The sequence below is a fragment of the Nyctereutes procyonoides genome, unplaced genomic scaffold, assembly GCF_905146905.1.
Source record: "Nyctereutes procyonoides isolate TBG_1078 unplaced genomic scaffold, NYPRO_anot_genome, whole genome shotgun sequence".
In the NCBI taxonomy this organism is placed as follows: Eukaryota; Metazoa; Chordata; class Mammalia; order Carnivora; family Canidae; genus Nyctereutes; species Nyctereutes procyonoides.
The window spans coordinates 25978518-25991203 of NW_026575142.1; the positions used below are offsets into that span (position 1 = coordinate 25978518).

The following is a 12686-nucleotide window of genomic DNA, read 5'->3' on the forward strand; positions in this document are numbered from 1 at the left end:
TTATATATTCAGTTTGTTCTTAGACTCTTACATAGTTTCCTTAAATCAGAGTTTTTCAAACTATATTCTGAGGTAGTTCTGTTGAGATGCCTTGGCTACTGCTGGGTGCCTCCTCTGCCACAAAGAGCTGGCCTTCATTTATTTTTTTACTATACTGGGCTTCCTAACAAGATTCTATTTAAGGAAGAATCCTTGGGCTTAAAAACTTAAAATAATTTCTAGAAAGTGTAAATACTTCCATTTTATCCATTTATTTAATACTTTCCAGATCTCACAAAAAATATTATTCCTACACCCATATTCTTTTATCACCACAATTTTAAATCAGGAGTCTATGTGAATATGAGACTTCAAGTAATTAAGCAAATGGTTTTTGAGTATGACAAGTAAATTGTTGATTCTTTGAATATTCTGCATTTTAATATGGATTTTTGAGGAATTGTTAGAATATCAGAAGTCACTGGAATTGGTACACAAATTTTTAGGTAGGCTGAAGTATTTTCTAGAATGATCTAGACCTTTTAAAATTTTTATGGTACAAAAGATTCTGATTCAGTAGGTTTGGGCTGGAGCTTGAGAGTCTTTATTTTTAAGAAGCAACTGCAATGTTGGTGGTCTGTGGACCACACTTGAGTTGCAAGGAGCTAGATGACCTTCCAAAGCACATCACTGCATTTTTAAATTACATCCTTTCCCTAATGAAAGTAGGTTTTCAGTATTGCCATAGACATTTGCTTAAACTGGCTTTTTTCTCTACAATCTGATTTATATTTTGACACTTTAATAGAAATTTCTTGGCTTTTTAGGGAAATACCTTGTATATGAATTAATTATTGTTCTGCAATCATGTGATTCTTTGCTTAAAATTGTCCTTCACAGTTTTTAAAATAGTCTGCAAAATTATTAGACTGTCAGTGGCAACTTTCAGAGAGTTTTTAAATAAGCATTTAGGGACACTTGGGTGGCTCAGCAGTTGAGCGTCCACCTTTGGTTCAGGGCGTGATCCGGAGTCCCAGATCAGGCTCCTTGCGTGGAGCCTGCTTCTCCCTCTGCCTATGTCTCTGCCCCCCCCCCCCCGTGTGTCTCTCATGAATAAATAAATAAAATATTTAAAAAATAATAATAAGGAACATTTGGCTTATGTTTCCAATATAACTGAAATACTTATTGACTTTTATTTTGCAGGATATTGTTTGAGGTTGCATATTAAGGTATTATAAAAATAGAAACCTTAATTTCATTTGACTAAGGCTGTTTTAGTGTGTATAAGTATTGCTATTTTTAAAAGTTGTTATTATCATGAATTAGTAGCAATTATATACCACAGCAGGTTAGGCTGTTAATTTTATCTGTACCACACATGAATTGAAAACCTAATTGTGTAAACAGTCAACCAATAGGATGGATAGTCATTTAGTTAAATAGCTTATAATCAAAAAGATATAAATCAATCTTGAAGTACATTAATGCTTTTTTTTAAAGGTATATAATATCAAGTACTTTCATAGTCTTTTGGGCTTTTATAGAAAATTATAATTAAATCATAAATTAAAATTAATAAATTTTTAAGAAAATTGTCAGAATTATTCACTTTTGATAAGTGGAAATAGGTGATTAATTTTGTAGCCCAGGATAGCAGAGCATTTTGGGGAAAAAATTATAATTTTAATCTAAAAGCATTATAATAATTTGCAAGTTGATAATTATATCAGCCTTACATTATTTCACTTAATAACTGTCCGTAGTAGAAATTGCTAGAGGATGTATATTATCACAAAAGTGACTTTAAGATATATTATTTTTAAGTTTCTTATTAAGTAAGCAAGCACTATTAACAAAAATGACTTTAAAATATATAATTTTTAAAAATTTCTTATTAAGTAAGCGCTAATATTGCTATAAAAGTTGTCATCTAGAATTTATGTCAAATGTTGATAAAAGTTTTTTTAGACCTGATCCAACTATTTTGTATAGAAATAAGCCTCCTTTGTTTCTTCTGGTAGCATCCATTGATTTTGTTTTTCCAGAGGTACATTAATAGTGCTGATAGAAGTAGAACAATTGGAATTTACATTAAAAATAAATGTGATGAAAAAAAAAAGCATTACAGTATAATATTATAGTCTTGATTTTGCTTTACCAAAGTTCCGAAATCTAAAGGACAAAAATACTGACAAGGTCAAGAAAAAAATGAAAGAAAGAACAAACGATGCAAAAAGAAAATGACACTGAGGTCTTGGTTTAATACATATGTATTCCAGGTTGATGGTTGATTTCATTAGCAAATCTCATTGTTATGCAATGTCTGTTCTTCTGCAGCAAAATGAATATTGTATTCTCACAGGCACTGTGTGTATCTATTCTGTTGCAATAAATGAAAATATATATATTTGTAGCTTCCTTTGGTTTATTCTTTCCAGTTTGCTTTTTAGAAAAAGAAAGTTGAATTACATTCTTTCTTTTGTTGTTAAATTTGTTCTAAAGCTTTTCAATTTATGTGATAGATATGTTTCCTACTTTTGTTCTTTAAGGTAAACAATTATAAGGTGGTTAATGTAACCATTTTAATTATCCTATAACTTTTAAAATGACTAGAATATAATCTTGATTGATTTAAGGTGCTAATTAACATGAGTTTCTTAAGCATATGCTTTCTCACATTTTTAAAATTTTGGGAGTGCTTTTTCTTATTGCAAGAAAAATGTTAAGCAAGTGTACATATTATGACAAATGTAAATACTGCTACCATTTGCAATAGCAAAAATTGTACATTGAGATTACTATACTTAGATTGAGTTTTCATTTTCTGAGGAAATTCAGAAATAACAAATTTTGGTGACTACACATTGGAAAAATTCATTTAACAAGGGATTAGGCTTCATGACTGGGTGATATATATATATTCAAATATGGATCAAAGTATATTGGACATAGCTGATATAATTTTGGTCATTTTGAGGTCTGACAATTTTATAAAATCTGTTTGGTTTTTGGTAGTGTTCTCAAATGTTGTTCTTACCATTAAATTCTTTTGACCATCTTGAAAGTAGAAAAGCCTAAGGTTTGATTTAATATGGGTTGATTCCATACACCATTTAGAAATTACCTACATGGGGGGCGCCTGTGTGACTCAGTCAGTTAGGCGTCCAGCTCTGGATTTCAGCTCAGGTCATGATCTCAGGGTTGTGAGATTGAGCCCCATATTGAGCCCTGTGCTGGGCATGGAACCTGCTTAAGATTTTCTCTCTCCCTCTCCCTCTGCCCCTCTGCAACCTCCCCTCCATCCCTACCCCCAACCCGATCCTGCCAAAAAAGTTACCTATATAGTAAAAATTGGCAACTGGCTCACTTGATGCAATCCTACTAAATATCCTGGTCATGGTAAACAAACATGAGCTGTAATAAATATGTACAGTTTATTAATGAATAAATTAATTTGTACTTATGGTGTTTGCATTTTATGATTCATAGTGAGTGATATAAAATCAGGTATTTCAAAATCTAGTAAGGTGGATCCCTAAAATAATTAGAAAATAATATAGAGCTAAATCAGGTGGAGAAAGAAGGTTTTATGGCCCCAAATAGGCTCTGAGAAAGGACCATGCTGAATAAGATCTAAACTGATAATGACATGGAGAAGCAATGGGAAACAGAACATAAACCTGACATCTTTGGGAGACAGAGAAGTGACCAACCCAGCTATAATGGATGATGTGATTCGCACCATACGTAAAAATTTGCTGTACATGAAAATTGGGTTGTAGCATTGTTAAATTTTAGCAGTAGTATTCAGGCCACATATATATGGTATCTAGAGATGCTACCATCGCTAGCCTTATTTTTCTTGTAAAATGAGAGGAGAGGTATTTTGTTTACATTTATTTTACAACTGTCTTTTCCCCTTACCAATAATATAGAAAGCAAATGCTGTAAAAGCATGCAAAGATTCATGCTCTAAAATGAATCTAAATTGGTACAAACTGAATAAGAACATAGGAATCTAGAAACCCTAAGTCAGATTTCTTTACCATAGTTAGAAATACCAAACTGAAGAGGAATAAAAGTCATCATAGATTGGGTTTTCAGGCTGTTGGATCGAGCAGGGTTATAGAAAGTCACTAACAAAGAAGAGAGGAAATGTTTTAAGTAAAAAAGAGAAGTTCCCTTTTAAGTGTCTAGACTTACCTAACTACCAGTGTCTTCTCTTTCATCTGATGTGGAAGCACAGTTATAGTGTGCATGCCCATTTTTATGTACTCATCCAGCAGAAAAACCAATATTTAGAAAATGGAGTATGAATTTGCAGTTTGAAAGTGGACTGTGAATCTAACAAAAAATCCTGGGGATTGTTAGTATTTGTTTAAAAACCCAGATAAATAGATAAATAGATAAATTATCGAAGCTTTCTTAGCAAGATGGCTTATTTTCTGGGTAAATTTCCTTTAGTTATGACCTCAGCTTCCACTGAGGAAATGTTAAAAGAAATTTCATGTAAAATTCGTTATTTAATTTCTGCAAAGATGCTGTTGAAAAAATTATTGTATTGTCCAGTGATACATTATTTGAAAAATATAAAAATCTCTCAATTCTGAGTATTAGGAAAAGCTCTGGTGCTTGTTTGTAAGATGTCTTATGGAGAATTAAAAATTTTGTAATTTGGTCGTTTCCCACTTGGCTTTTATTGCTGGGAAGTTCAGAGCTGAACCCCCTACATATTAGAATCATCTTGTGCATGCCTTATGATAGGTGTTTCTGTTTCAAGTTTACCTTGTGTTTCATCTTTCTTGCTTCCTCTTTATTTTCTCTTTACGCATATTAATTTATATTTTGAAAGCATGTGTTCTATTCATATTTCTCTAAGTCACATTGAATTATTTTGGAATAAAAAGGCTATAAATAACCATGTAAAGCTTACTTATTGCTAGCAGAAGACAAGCAATAAAAGCAAGAACCTTCCTTCCTCCTTGTGTCCCCTCCCCTGCCCCCTCTTCTTTTTGTATGAATTTCTTAAGTCATGGATGACTAATCTCTGTGGTTTCTTAGACTTGCCAGGGGGTGGGGGAGTCCTTTCTGAAGCTTTTTGCCCATTTGCTCGTATAGTTACTTTATTGTGCTAGGTGTGCCCTACACACGAGTGCCAGACTTAAGAGAATAAGTAGGGCTGAAATACATCCTAGAGGAGGAAAAGGTGCCTTTTTCACATATGTCAGCTCAGAGGGGGTCTTTTTCTAACTCACAGGGTATCATATATATTTCCTTGGTTTTTGTCCCAGCCCTTTCAACTGAATTATAAACTCTTAATACCAAACTTTGCTGATTGTTGAAAAAAGCCACCATGAATGAAACAGAATTTCAGATTTATTTTATCATTATCCTCTAACTTTGATATATTATAGGAAACTAAGATAGTCTTGGATCTTTGAAATAACAGAAATAATAATTTTCTAATTTAAAATTTAGTTTTGTTTTGGTATATGAATTACAGTCAAAGCTACATATTTAGCAGGAATTATATCTTAAATTTTCTGTAAAAGAAATATTAGGGCTTTGTTTTGCATTACAGACAACTATAGAATATTTTAATTATTTCATTTGCAGCTGGAACTGAACTGTACCTGGAACTATAACTCTGTAGTCATAGTTTTTTAAAAATTTGCTATTTCATGTCATTGTAGTAAAGGTGGTGATTACTGAGTTGTGTTAATATTTAATAATGAATACACACTCCTTTCAAATGACACATATTGTTTGTAATGAGACCTTTTCTGAGATTCTATTCTGTTGTCACTAGAGTTTTCTCTACTTGGGTGTTCTTTTTGTTATTAATTTTATTGTCACTTTGTTGTGTTTTCTCTTTCAGTACAATAGAATTTAATTTCACAGAGTAAATATGATTTAGGTAATGTAACTTAACGCCTTGATTATGTTGTAAAAAGGTCATTAAAAGTTCTTTGCATTAAAATTAAAGCATTCTGTGTTTCTAATAAGACATAGATACATGGCCTTAGTATATATAGAATTAAGATAAATGCAGTTTTGTAGATTAAGGTTTAAAAATCTTAAATATTTTTAAAGTAGTGAATTAGTTTATCATTTTGACAGAGTATATGTGTTTGCTTTATACCCTTGTTTTATACCCTTATTTTAAACACTCATTCATTTATACTAGAACTTTCAGAGAAGGAAAAAAACCCAGCAATTTGGGGGAAAAAAAAATTAAGGACAAGATAACTTAGTCTTCAAACTAACAATATATTTTTAAAGATGCTCACAAGTAAATATTGTTCAGTTTTGTTTTCTTTTGAAATATGAATTTTAAAGGATCCTGGGAAGAGCTTCAAGTTTTATAAACTTTTTGATTCATATAATTGAGGTTTTTTTTTCAAACACTGCCACATAAATTATAAAGCAATATTTTTGCAGGAGCTTGCCCTGATAAAAATAGGCTTATGCTTTGAATAAAATTTAATTTTGGCTTTTAATTATAACTCAGAAACTTCTTTTATCTACTTTCATGAACCAGTTGAAATTTAAACACTTTTCCTTATATTTAGCAGATTTTTTGAACAGTTATTCTTAGTTTAGTTTATTTTATATACCTCGTTTCTTTACAATTTACTTGCCAGAAGTAATTTTTAAAACCTACTTAAACAGATTCGTTTTTCAAGCATTCCTTATTATAAACTGTGTGCCTGTGCATGTCAGGAATAAACCCTCCTTAAAAAAAGGGAAGAAAGACTGACTGAACTCTTTATTGTCTGTTTTGACGTTAATAAAATGAAGAAAAGAACGATTACTTAGACATCAACCTCACCTGGCTTAGTTTTGTCACGTGAGCATTCACGTTTACTGGTGATCTAAGTGCTCCACCTGCCTTTCAGTTTGTTTACCAGGAAATCAAGATGTGTAAACTGCAGGAAGTACTATTTGACCCTCTCCGACAGTATCTCATTACAATAATTGCTAATCTCTGAATAAGACAGCCATGTTTTGTGAGTAACTGAGAGAGAGAGAGGTTGTGTTAGGTAGATTTTAGGTGTTTCAACAAACAGAGCATTGTAAATGCTTACTTGGATTATGTTTTCATGATAGCTTTTGATAAAAGACATGTGGTGACCTTTGGGGTCAGCAAAGCTAGGACACAATAGTAGGTATTCTTTCATTCCTTTTAACTGAAAAATATCACGGCTTGTTGTTTTGGAGTGCTGTCACTGCTCTGAATCGAAAGGATAATGGCTACTTCCTGATTAAACCCACTCTCCACAGTAAGCTGTTAATGTTATACTGTGTGTGTTTTTCTCTTGTAAATGCAATAGTATTTGATATTTTCTTTACTTTTTATCTTTATCTTTTCATAGATATATCTGTGTAAATATATCCTGAAGTTTAAGTTTACAGTTAGAGTAGAAACTACTGGTTTAAGTTTGGAAAATTTCCTTTAATGAAAAGTATTTCTTTTGGTAGCAACCATCTCATATACTCATTGTAGATTTTTGGTTGAAGAAATTGGCTTTTAAAAAAGACATTGAAATGATAAATTATATTGAACTGTCACTTTCTTGGCTAAGGAAAATTTTAAAAATAACGTGGTAAATCAGATTAATGTTTTCAGGGAATATTTGACTAAAGTCATTTTATTTTTGTTTCGTAAATTTCACAAATCTATTTATGTTTATCATAATTATTGTTGATAATTGTTTTAATTATTAAATTAAGTTATTGTTCTTAAATTAGTTAAGAAATCCTTGTGATGTAAAAACAGTATTAAGTACTTGGAATATAAGAAGAGAATAATGAGCTGCTTAGTTTTAATCCTAAAGCTGGCAGTCACTCCATCTGTGGTCTTGGGAAAATCATTTAAACTGCTTACTTCAGTTTTCTTGTCTGCTGTCCATGTGAGTGTTAAGTAAAATGTGTATGTTTGTTTATTTCTTTATATTAGTACAAACTGTAAAGAAAATTAGTTTTTACAAGTGTTTTATAAAATGGAGAACTGACTCCAGAGATAGAGTAGGAAAACATTTAGTAGTCACAGTAGGCAGGGAAATAATATTTTTCTGTTATAAAACAATAGAAAAATTATTTTTATTATAAAATAAGAGAAAATAGGGTTTAAAATAAACATCATACAATTGGCCTTTTAATTTGGACAGAATTGTTAGTTTTGCTCAGTTCAAAATATAATATTACCGAAATATTGTTGGATACATGACTGAAATGAAAAGTGAAAAGCTTGGAGGTGATTAGTAAAGTGTCATAAATGTACTTAAATCTTTTTCTCAAAAGTCTTACTTCTGGAAATGAAATTATTCAGAGCAGAGAGAAGAATGTGTGTATATTTTAAAGGCCTTTAAGTGTAGTTCATCTAAATAGTAAGATACTTGATTTTTAAACTCTAGAATTAGGTACCCTGGCCATATAAAAGAAAATATATTATTAAATTATTAAACATAGAAAGCAATTGCCAAAGATAGTTATAGAACCTAACATCCAGAAATATTTTAAAATATTCTGAAATAATATAAATATAATACTTTTATTGAGAGAATTAAGAAACTGTTTTGCAAAATGCTTCACAAAGTGATTTTAGGTAAATAATTTTTAATATAAATCATTGGTGCTTTCTAGGATATTCTAAAGATTATGTTTAGTGAATATTTTAGCATAGTCAAGTTATTGAAGTAGGACTTAAAGTAGTGGTTCTATTTAATTTGTAATAACAAGTAATAGATGTCAGTTATTGACTGCATTATATATATATCAATCACTGGGCTGATTTTCTTGTAGGAGATACAGACTTTTACCTTTACTCTTTTAGAGTTCCTTGTGGCTGGGCCTGAAAATTAAATAGACTTTTAAGGTAGATCAACATGAGAAAAGCATACAGATTTACTTAATAAAAGTTTTGCGTGACATGGAAGTCTGCATAAGGAATGAAGATCCAAAGAAATGGCAAAACCTATTTGTTTTATATTAAGTTGAATAAAGAGAGACAGTTATGGAAAAGTTACAAATTATGTGCAGAGGCTAAAGGGAATTATTTTTAACAGTCTGTGTAGAATTATCACAGTCTCAATTTTTGTCCTTGATGATAAGAATGTTACTTTCCTTCTGGTATAGGAGGACATCTTTCATAGAGGAATTACATTTTTTGCTTTTAAGAAAAAGGAAGATCAGAATGTTTTTTCCTTATATTTGCTATTTTTCAAAGGCCTTTAACTCAAAATAGTCAATATGCTAGAGTGGCACGTTCTGAATTTTTTCACTATTACCTGCTTTTTATATTCATGGTAATCATATGAGATTGAGATATCATCACTACTCCACTTTTTACTAATAAGGAAATAGTTGCAGGAAATTTAAATAATTTCAACAGTGTTTTATAAGTGCCAGACCCAGACCAAAAACACAGAATCCAGAACTCACTCTTCAGTGTTACGACTTTAAGCATTGTGTTTATATTTTGGAGATAATAAAGGTGCTTACATCTTGATTTAGATAGGTTTATTTTTTTCATCAATATATTAAATGCAGAGTACTTACTAAGTGTCAGGCATTGTAAGGAAGTGCCAGCACTACTAATAGAAAGTAAAATAAAACTCCTGTGTTTCAAGACATTTAAAGTAGTTTAGTTGAAAAGACAGAAAATTAATAGCTATTACAGTATTACAGTATTAATAGCTATTACAATGATACTGATATAATAGTGGCCAGTGCAGGATGCTAAAGGCAACACAGGAAGTGCCTAATGTATTCTTTGATTCACATATTTTATTTGCATTTTTTGGTGCTATTCTAGGTACATGAGATGTGTCAGTAAATAAAACTTCCAAAGTTCTCTGCTTTTGTGGAATGTATAATGGGGGTGGAGTAAACAATAAACATGATAAATGAAGTACATAGCACATTTGAAGTTGTCAAGGTTAATGGAGGATAGAAAAAGTAGAGCAGAATAGGAAGGCTGTGGTGATGATGGGTTGCAGAGGTTGAAGGATTTATAAAGAAGGTGATAATTGAGCAAGGACCAAGGAATTGGTTAGCTCTGTGGAAATCTTTGGGAAGAGCCTTCCGGATAGAGGGCTTGAGGCAGGAACATGCCTGGTATGTTCAAAGTAATGAACAGAGACCAGTGTGATTGGAGCAGAGTGAGGGAGAAGGGAGAGTAGAGGAAGTATTGACAGAGGTAATGGGTGGAAGGGTTCGATCATACAGGGCTTTACAGACCCGTAGAATGACTTCAAGGAGCCATTGCAGGGCTATCAGTAAATCTGGCTTATACTTTTGAAGGATCATTCCAGTTGCTGTGTTGAGATTAGACTATACAGGGAGGCACTGTCCACTAGTAAAAAATCTCATAGCATAATCTAAGTGACTGAAGTTTGATAGAAGTCAAATTCTGGATTTTTTTTTTTTTTTTAATTCTGGATGTTTTTAAGGTACAACCAAAAAGGCTTTTGATGGATTGTATCTAGGATATGAGAAAAAGAGAAGACAAAACGACTCTAAGATTTGGCTGAGAAACTGGGAAAGATGGTTTTGCCATCAGCTCTGAGATGGGAAAGGTATTTAGATGGAGCAACTTTGGGACAGAGATGAGCAATCAGGACTTTCGTTTTGGATGTGGTAGATTTTTAAGTGTCTAGTAGATTTACAAGTAGAGATTAAAGAAGGCTTTCCAGAGGAGATGCCATCTAAATTGAGGCTAAAGAATGAATTGGTCAAAGAGGTGCCTTATAATGAGATTAAAAAACATCCTTTATACACTTACATGAATCTTGGCATTTTCTACTTTACATATTTACAAACTACAGAGTAACAGCTAAACATCTAAAAAGTCATAACATTTTTAAAAGAAGTAAAATTATTTCAAAGGACAATTTATTCTAGATAGTTAAATTTTCAGAGCATTTCATTAGCTACTATATTAATGAGTTGTACTGGGTGCTATTACAAACGATTCTCACCATAGTGCCATAAAAAATTATTTTTCCCATTTTACACTTGGAGAAACTGAGTCTGAGGGAGATTAAAATTGCCTGAGGTCACTGATATATTAAGTGATGGGTCTGCATTCAAATATAAATGTTTAGTTTCTATTGTCTATGATCATCATTTTAAAAATATATAATATATTAAGCTTTGTAAGACTTTAAACTTTTGTTTAAGATCTCAGGGAGTTTTCTTTCTTTCTTTCTTTTTTTTGTTATCTTTATTGTAACTTTAATGTATAGTGATACTCTTGGGACATAAGGCTTATAGAATCTCCATCATAGAATTAAGCCGTTTGTTGGGGAGGTTTTTTTTTTTTTTTTTCAATACCTGCACAACTTTCAATACAGTTACCTATTACAGACAGTTCCTCCACTCTTAGCTCTACCCCCGTTGCGTAGTCCTTAATACATGTTTAGAAAATTACAGCTACTATTATCATCATCTTTATCCCTCTTTCAAATATGCTGTGACCTTGAGAATCACAATCCAAGCTTGTTGGAGTCTTTTGTACATTATAAAACCTCAGAGATTAAGGGCAGGAGGACATTTTAATTAATAAAGAATGAGTTTAACTCCTGTATTTATCTGATGGAAACCCATTTTTGTTTCTTTTCCTTTAATGGCTGCTTTCTGGGGAAGTGAATTTGATAAATAGCTGTGTTTCTGACTGGAAAAGCAATCTTCTCTGAGATGTCAGTGGATATTTTCACTGGAAAAGTGAATATAAGTCATTCTACTTCAGTAGGAAATAGAAACATAGTTGTTCATTGTAAAAGATTTACTTTTAGGTAATGATGCTATACTTTAAGAACTTAAACATTTGCCTTTAGATCAAAATATAATTTATGTAATTTATGATATGTTTTCAAAAACACATTCAAGAGAAGGGCATTCACACATTCTGCAGGAAATAAATATTTTAACAAAAGCATTTTGCACATTTTGAAAAGTATCAATTAAAAAAAAACAAAACAAAACTCCACTGTGGATTAAAATAGCCTATAAGCCTAACAGGTTATTTTAAGCATATACTAAGGACATAAGTAGGAAATTTACCTAGTCTTTATATTTCTTTTCTGTAACTATATGGCTTTGTTCCAAGTGCACTGTTTTATACATTTCTCAAAATTTTATACTATTTTTACCCAGGAACAAAAATATTTATCCTTCCTATTTCTTTTTCTAAAGTCTTCCTTCTCCTTCATTTTATACCCCAAATACTTATGTATGATATATTTTAAGACTATTGTGATTATTAAATGAGATTTTGCATAAATAAAAATTATGGTTGGCTCTTGTAACTATATTATTTGAATAATCTCATATTTTAGTTAATTCTGTTTAGGATTAGATGTATATAACCTAAATGTATCTACTTAGGCTTAAAAAATACTAGTATATGTGTTAAATGTTTGTATATTCCTCATCTATTTTGTTTTATTTTTTATTTGGACTGTGTCTTTAATTCATTTGGGGAAAAAGAAAAACGGTCAGTTAGAACTTTTTCTGGTAAACGTATCCTATTGCCTATTTTTAATAATTATACTGAACTAAATCTGTTACATCCTTGATTAATTGAAGAGTGCCTAGGGAATGAGTATTCTGATTATTTTTTTGAGACAGCTTTCTCTTAACATTTGTTACTGAAAGTTTTACTATATATATTTGTGCAAATGTAACATTAAATTATTTTT

The 12686-nt window shown here is 31.2% G+C and overlaps 1 protein-coding gene across 4 annotated transcripts in view; it reads left to right on the forward strand.

Moving 5' to 3' along the window:
- Positions 1-12686, forward strand: part of BAZ2B (bromodomain adjacent to zinc finger domain 2B) — a 296342-nt gene that overhangs the window by 107825 nt on the left and 175831 nt on the right. Inside the window, exon 1 of one of the 4 annotated variants that reach the window (XM_055307810.1) lies at positions 6948-7265. The exons of 2 other annotated variants lie outside the window; for them this stretch is intronic. The gene's annotated coding sequence lies outside the window, so the exon portion shown is untranslated. Of the gene's footprint in view, positions 1-6947; positions 7266-12686 lie in introns of those variants that run through there. One more of the 4 variants, XM_055307811.1, reaches the window with a different exon arrangement.